At 41.8% G+C, this 7,356-nt stretch overlaps 1 pseudogene; it reads right to left on the bottom strand.

Moving 5' to 3' along the window:
* Window positions 1-5,426: 5,426 nt before the first annotated feature.
* LOC136388755 (Golgi SNAP receptor complex member 1-like) lies at window positions 5,427-6,362 on the bottom strand (annotated as a pseudogene).
* Between the last annotated feature and the right edge of the window lie 994 nt (window positions 6,363-7,356).

Below are 7,356 nucleotides of genomic sequence, written 5' to 3'. Positions count from 1 at the left end.
TCTTTCTTTCTTTCTTTCTTTCTTTTTTTTTACAGAGACAGAGAGAGAGTCAGAGACAGGAATAGACAGGGACAGACAGACAGGAACAGAGAGAGATGAGAAGCATTAATCATCAGTTTTTCGTTGCAAGACCTTAGTTGTTCATTGATTGCTTTCTCATATGTGCCTTGACCGTGGGCCTTCAGCAGACCGAGTAACCCCTTGCTTAAGCCAGCGACCTTGGGTCCAAGCTGGTGAGCTTTTGCTCAAACCAGATGCGCCCGTGCTCAAGCTGGCGACCTTGGGGTCTCGAACCTGGGTCCTCTGCATCCCAGTCTGATGCTTTATCCACTGTGCCACCGCCTGGTCAGGCTGGACATAAATTTTCAACTAATTTTGATAAAAACCAAGGAGTGCAATTGCTAGACCATATTATAATAAGAGTATGTTTAGTTTTGCAAGAAACTGCCAAACTATCTTCCAAAATGTGGCTGTAATATATTGCATTTCTACTGCAATAAATGAAAGTTTCTGTTTTTCTTTATCCCTGCCAGCATTTGATGTTGTCAGGGTTTTGGATTTTGGTTGTTTTAATAGGTGTGTAATGGTATCTCATTGAGGTTGCAATTCCCTAATCTTATGTGATATTGAGCATCTTTTCATATATATGTTTATTTGCAATCTATATATCTTCTGCCAGGTCTTTTGCTCATTTTTTTTTAAAAAAAAGATATTATTTATTGATTTTAGAGAGGGAGGAAGGGAGAGAGAGGTCATAGTTGCTTCACTTTAGTTACTCACTGATTGCTTCTCATATGTGCCTTTACCAGGCAAGCCTGGGGTTTTGAACTGGCAACCTCAGCGTTCCAGGTCAATGCTCTATCCACTGTACCACCACAGGTCAGGTTCATTTTTTTAAATAAGTTGTTTGTCTTCTCATTGTTGAGTTTTTAAGAGTTCTTTGTATATTGTGAATAATAGTTGTTCATCAGACACATTTTTTGCAAATATTTTCTCCAATTTTATGGTTTGTCTTCTCATTCTCTTAAAAGACAGGTGTGTTTTTTTTTTAATGTGATAAAGAGCCATTCTCGTTCCTTTTTATGAACTGTCTATTCAAATCTCTTGATGGGCTGCATTTTCAGAGTCATTTCGCTGTTAGATTTTAGCAGCAATTACCTCTTTCTAGAGTTATCCATGTTTCCACTCACAAAATTCCTCCCAACTGAGTCTCAGATCAATACATCATTTTGTATTTATGATACCCAGGAAGCTTGAACTAAATTAAGTCTAATGGTAAAATTGTCTTCTGTGAATTCCTAATTTTTAGGCCAATAGAGTTTGCTGGCAATAACCAATTACCTTTCACTATCACTTAACCCATGGTGGAATTCAGGTGATTTGCACCAGTTTGGCAAAACCAATACCTAGTTTTTTGTTGAGTTTGCTGAACTGGTTGTCAAAATGGCGCTTGTAATCGAGGTTCTCTCTAAGGTGGGTGCCTGGGCAGCCGCTCAACATGGAAATAACAAGTTTACATTTCTTACTTTTTTAATTTATTTTTTATTTTTTGTTGCAAAAGGAAAGTTTATGTTTTTTTTACTTTTTTTTAATGTTCATCTGCGCAACAGCATATTCTAAGAGCCCATAGTAATGTTCATTCTGTCCATAAGTGAAAAAAATTTGACAGAACTATGCTTGCAATATTTATTTATTTATTCATTTCATAAAACTCATAATATCTTTGATGAAATACTACATTTTAATTCCCTCTCATTTGTTACTTCAGTAAACAAATATATAATGTAAAGAGAAAAAGTGCCAAATAACCAGGGGGTGACAAATTGTCATTGGAAATATCATAAATAAGTTTTATTGCTTTTTGTCAGGTATTATTTAATATTTTTTCATTAATATTTAAAATTCTTTCTTATGCCTGACCGGGCGGTGATGCAGTGGATAGAGCGTCGGACTAAGATGTGGAAGACCCAGGTTCGAGACTCCAAGGTAGCCAGCTGAGCCCAAAGTCGCTGGCTCAAGCAAGGGGTTACTCGGTCTGCTGAAGGCCCGCGTCAAGATCAAGGCACGTATGAGAAAGCAATCAATGAACAATTAAGGAGTTGCTACGCACAACGAAAAACTAATGATTGATGCTTCTCATCTCTCCATTCCTGTCTGTCTGTCTCTGTCTATCCCTCTCTCTGATGCTCTCTGTCTCTGTAAAACAAACAAACAAACAAACAAAAAAATTCTTATAACATAAACTAGTTTTGAGTCCCTCTTTTATTCTTAAGTGTTAAATGAATGAAATAATAAACTACCTTTTGGTATATATAAATAATTTTTTTATACTTAAAATGGTCATTAGGTCAGAGAACCAATTGTTAAATTATTTAAATCCCACTGCTGCACTTAACTAATAGAGGACAGATTTCTGTCCTATACTGTTATGAGCTGGTTCACACCAGCTCAAGAGAGCCAACCATTCAACTTGCAGGAATTTCGTGAACCAGTTGTTAAACAATGTCATTTTAAAAATTAATTTATATAAACTTAAAATTAAATAAATTACATTAAGAACAAAGGCAAAAAAAGTGATCAAAACTCATTCCTTTATACTAGTTCTGGTCAAGTATGTGGATGCTGCTTATCTCCTCCCATGACCACATCAAAATTACAACCAATATTAGAATAATCAACCTGTATAACCATCAGAAGACTAGCTGAACAGAAACCTTATAGGTAAAAATATAAAGAAGAAGCCACAACAAAACTGTAGGAGGGTCAGAGACACTGGCCCCTGTACCCATGTGTGATGCTTGAGAATCTGGGGGGGGGATATCTCAGCCGTAGAGGTTCCCTAGTGAGGAGAGAGGTGGTCTCAGCTCCATGCTGGGCTTCCCAGCTCAGAAGAGCAGTGCCAGGAAGAGGAACCCACATACCATCTGACTGTGGAAATCAGTGGGATTCCACCCAGGTGAGATGAAAGGGTGTTGGGAACCCAGATGTCCTCTTAAGGGGCCAGTGCACAAATTCTTTAAGGCAATCACCTTGGGCTCTGGTGGAGGGACAGTGACTTTGCAGGCTGGGGGTGTGTGTGCCAGAGACATACAGGGAGAAATTGAACATGTGGTTTGACTAGGGCTAGAGGGATGGCCACCATTGTCCCAGGATTGAGCCATCCTCTAACACTGCCAATTGGCACCACCTTTCCTGTGTTGAGCCCTCCCCCAACACCTTCAAATTTGAATCTACATTAGACTGGTGACCTCCACTAGCTCTACATCCTACACTACACTGTAGCCCTGACACCCTACCCTACCCAACTCGTGCATGGCCCCAGCCAGCCTGGGCCCACTTTGCAACCTTTCTTAAAAAACTCTCAAGGAATTCTATCAAGCTGGGGGATGGGAGAAGGTGTGCCAAAGACACAGAGAATCAGTTTTTGGCTTCAGAGAGAAGGCTGGAGGGACAGCCACTATTGTACCTGTGTTGGGCCCTCCCCCCACTTGACCAAATCCGAACCTGCATTAGCCTGGGGAACTACACTAGCTCTACCCTGATGACGCCCTGAGACCCATCCTCCCACCAAAAGGATCTGCAGGCCCTGGGCAGCTGGACTGCATTAGCCTGGTGAACATCACTTGTCCCACCCTGGTGACTCCTCTCACCTAGGCCAGAATTTTATAAGAGGTTTCAGGGAATTTTCAAGCCTGTTGAAATGAAATGCAAAATTCTGTGTAATGCGTATGGGTGCTTTCTCTATGGGAGAAAGTCCGGAGATTTATTCAACTTCTCAAAGGGGATGTGGAATGCTGAAATTCTAGGTCCGGGAGGGTTTTTCTTACCCTTTCAAGACTTACTGATCTTTCTCCTCTGGGAAATATATATATCCCTGTTCTAGCTTTGTACCAATACTCTTTAATTTTTTAAAAATTGATTACTTGGGATAAAAAGGCAGGAATGGGGGGGGGGTACGGAAAGTGAGAAGCATCAACTTGTAGTCGCTTCACGTTAGTTGTTCATTGATAGCTTCTCATATGTGCCTTGGCCCATGGGGCTCAAGCCAAGCCAGCACTTGCTCAAGCCAGTGACCTTGGGCTCAAGCCAATGACCTTGGGTCTCAAGCTAGCTACCTTTTGGGCTTAAGCCAGAGGCCTTGGATTCAAGCCAATGACCTTGGGTCTCAGGCTAGCTACCTTTTGGGTTCAAGCCAGAGACCTTGGGATCATGTTGATGATTCTGCACTCAAGCTGACAACCCTGCGCTCAAGCTGGCAACCTTGAGGTTTCGAACTTGGGACCTAAACATTCCAGGTTGATGCTTTATCCACTGAACTACCATGGGTCAGGCTGTACCATACTCTAATTGTTAACTAATGGCTTCCATTGGATTATTTTGCTTTTCCAATATTTAGGACAGATACTTTTAAATCATGGGCAGAAGAGGCCCTGGCCGGTTGGCTCAGCGGTAGAGTGTCGGCCTGGCGTGCGGGGGACCAGGGTTCGATTCCCGGCCAGGGCACATGGGAGAGGCACCCATTTGCTTCTCCACCCCTCCCCTTCCTCTCTGTCTCTCTCTTCCCCTCCCGCAGCCGGGGCTCCATTGGAGCGGGGATGGCTCCTTGGCCTCTGCCCCAGGCGCTGGAGTGGCTCTGGTTGCGGCGGAGTGACGCCCGGAGGGGCAGAGTGTTGCCCCTGGTGGGCGTGCCAGGTGGGTCCCGGTCGGGCGCATGCGAGAGTCTGTCTGACTGTCTCTCCCCGTTTCCAGCTTCAGAAAAAAGTACAAAAAAAAAAAAATTAAATCATGGGCGGAAGAAATAAAAAGGAACCAAATAAACAAATTAGAGGTATTGTAGAAGAGGCGTTTAAAATTATTCCAAACACACACAAGAATATGGTAGCTGTTATTGGCTATTACATAGTTATCAAATGAGAGGCAAAGTAGCACTCTTGAGGTCAACTAAGGTTTGAATTCTGGCTTTGGTACTTAATAGCTCTGTGATATTGGGTGAGTTGCTTAGATTCTTAGTGTCCAAATTCTTACTCTCTAAAATGGGAATAATAACAGTACCTAATGTATGCAACTATTGTAAAAATTAAATGAGATAATGTATGTAAAGTGTTCTGAATGGCATCTAATATGTAGTAAATGCTTGGAAAATGGTTGTTATTATCCCAGACTAAAGCACTTTCACATATATATATATTTTTTCTTAGTTTTCTTTTTTTAAACTAAAAACAGATGGAGTATGTGTTGAAAAAACAACACTGAATAACTGTGACTTCAGCTCAACCTGACCATGTCAGAGCCCATCGCTATCAGTCTTGAATTAATCCTATTGGTCAGCCTAATTATCAGGACAGTAAATTTCTCCTTCCTACTTTTCCTTATTCCAGATCAGGTTCTAAAAGTGGTACTTGTCAAGAGTCCCTGGAGATGTCCCATCAGTGGAAAGCATAGGGTAGCAATAAGATGGGACAGACACCACTAACACCATCCACGGTTAATGAGTGAGCCTTGCTGTTTCCTAAGACTGATTCGCTGAATCAGGCTGTTTACAGCAGGAAATGATCTTTGGGAAGTTGGCCAAAGGATTAATTTTGCTCTGAATCAACTTCAACATTTCTCTCTGTGAAGTTATATTTTATTTTGCTACCTTAGCAATGCTTACTGTCTCTTTTGTCAGATGATCTGAGTTTTGAAGATGCTTATGTTCTTTCAAAAATAATAGTTCAGTTCTTCTGTTGTTTACTCCAGACTCACTTTTATATAACTCAGTGTTCTTTTGTACTGATCCCATGATCTTCTCCCTTTCCCATATTGCTATAAAGTTTATGCTGGTTTTACAGAATTCATGGGTATAATCCTGCAAAATGTCTCTACATTGTAATGTATGCATCAGTGCCACATTCAAGGCAGGGACACTCGCACTGTTGGTATGTTCTGCCAGCTTATCACTTACTTATGTAATCCTTGCCAAAAGCTGTTCAATCTCAATTGCCTGGCCCTGGCTAGTTGGATCAGTAGTCAAGCATCGACCTGGCATGTGGAAGTCCTGGGTTCGATTCCCAGTTAGAGCACACAGAAGAGGCAACCATCTATCTGCTTCTCTCTCCTTCTTTCTCTTTTCCCCTCCCACAGCCATGGCTTCATTGATTTGAGCACATCAGCCAGGGGATCGAGGATGGCTCCATAGAGCCTCCGTCTCAGGTGCTAAAAATTGCTTGGTTGCAAGCATGGCTCAAGATGGGCAGAGCATTGGTTCCAGACAGGGGTTTCTGAGTAGATCCTGGTCAGGTTGCATGTGGGAGTCTGTCTCTGTATCTCCCTTCTTCTCAAAAAAAAAAAAAAAAAATCTCAATTGCCATTCTTTCAAACATTCTGTCTTGGTTTGACCCATTTAAAAGGGGTATTGTGTCAGAGCTATAGCTGTTGTATCTTTCATATCAGGCATGGCTGTGATTGTAACTCATACATAGTTTACTGAAGGAAACTAGTTTTAGGTTGAGTTCAAAATCTAGCTGTCAAACCTGTTTCCTGAGATCTCCCTAGTAATTCCACTTAGAGTTTCTTCCTCATTCTTTTGATTAGAATATTTCAAACATATACAAAAGTATAGAGAATTTATTCCTGGGTACCCTTCACCTAACTTCAATGATCAACTTATGGCCAGTCTTGTTTACACTATATACCTACCCACTTTCTCCCTATACTTGGATTATTTTGAAGCAAATTCCAACCATCATATCATTTCATTCAGTATCTCTAAAAAATAAGAACTCTTTTAAGAGTTTATTAACATATTTTAAGGCCCTGGCCGGTTGGCTCAGTGGTAAAGCGTCGGCCTGGCATGTGGAAGTCCCGGGTTCGATTTCCGGCCAGGGCACACAGGAGAGGTGCCCATCTGCTTCTCCACCCCTCCCCCTCTCCTTTCTCTCTGTCTCTCTCTTCCCCTCCCACAGCGAGGCTCCATTGGAGCAAAAGATGGCCCGGGCGCTGGGAATGGCTCCTTGGCCTCTGCCCAGGCACTAGAGTGGCTCTGGTCACGACAGAGCGACGCCCCCTGATGGGCATGCCGGGTGGATCCTGGTCAGGTGCATGCGAGAGTCTGTCTGACTGCCTCCCCGTTTCCAGCTTCAGAAAAATACAAAAAAAAAAACCCAAAAAAAAACAACAACCAATCAAACAAACAAACAAAAAACCCCATCTTTTAAGAAGTAGAGTAACTGAAATTCAGTGAAGTTAAGTAACATTCCTGAAGTGACCCAGCTGGTAAGTGTATTAACCAAAGTTCAAATATAAGACTGACTTCCTTTCCATTGACATTTACTGACTGATATAATATCCATGATCTGAAGGTTAGGCAACAAAATT

Source organism: Saccopteryx leptura, chromosome 1, assembly GCF_036850995.1.
Source record: "Saccopteryx leptura isolate mSacLep1 chromosome 1, mSacLep1_pri_phased_curated, whole genome shotgun sequence".
NCBI classification, from domain to species: Eukaryota; Metazoa; Chordata; class Mammalia; order Chiroptera; family Emballonuridae; genus Saccopteryx; species Saccopteryx leptura.
This window is presented reverse-complemented; position numbering and strand designations above follow the sequence as displayed.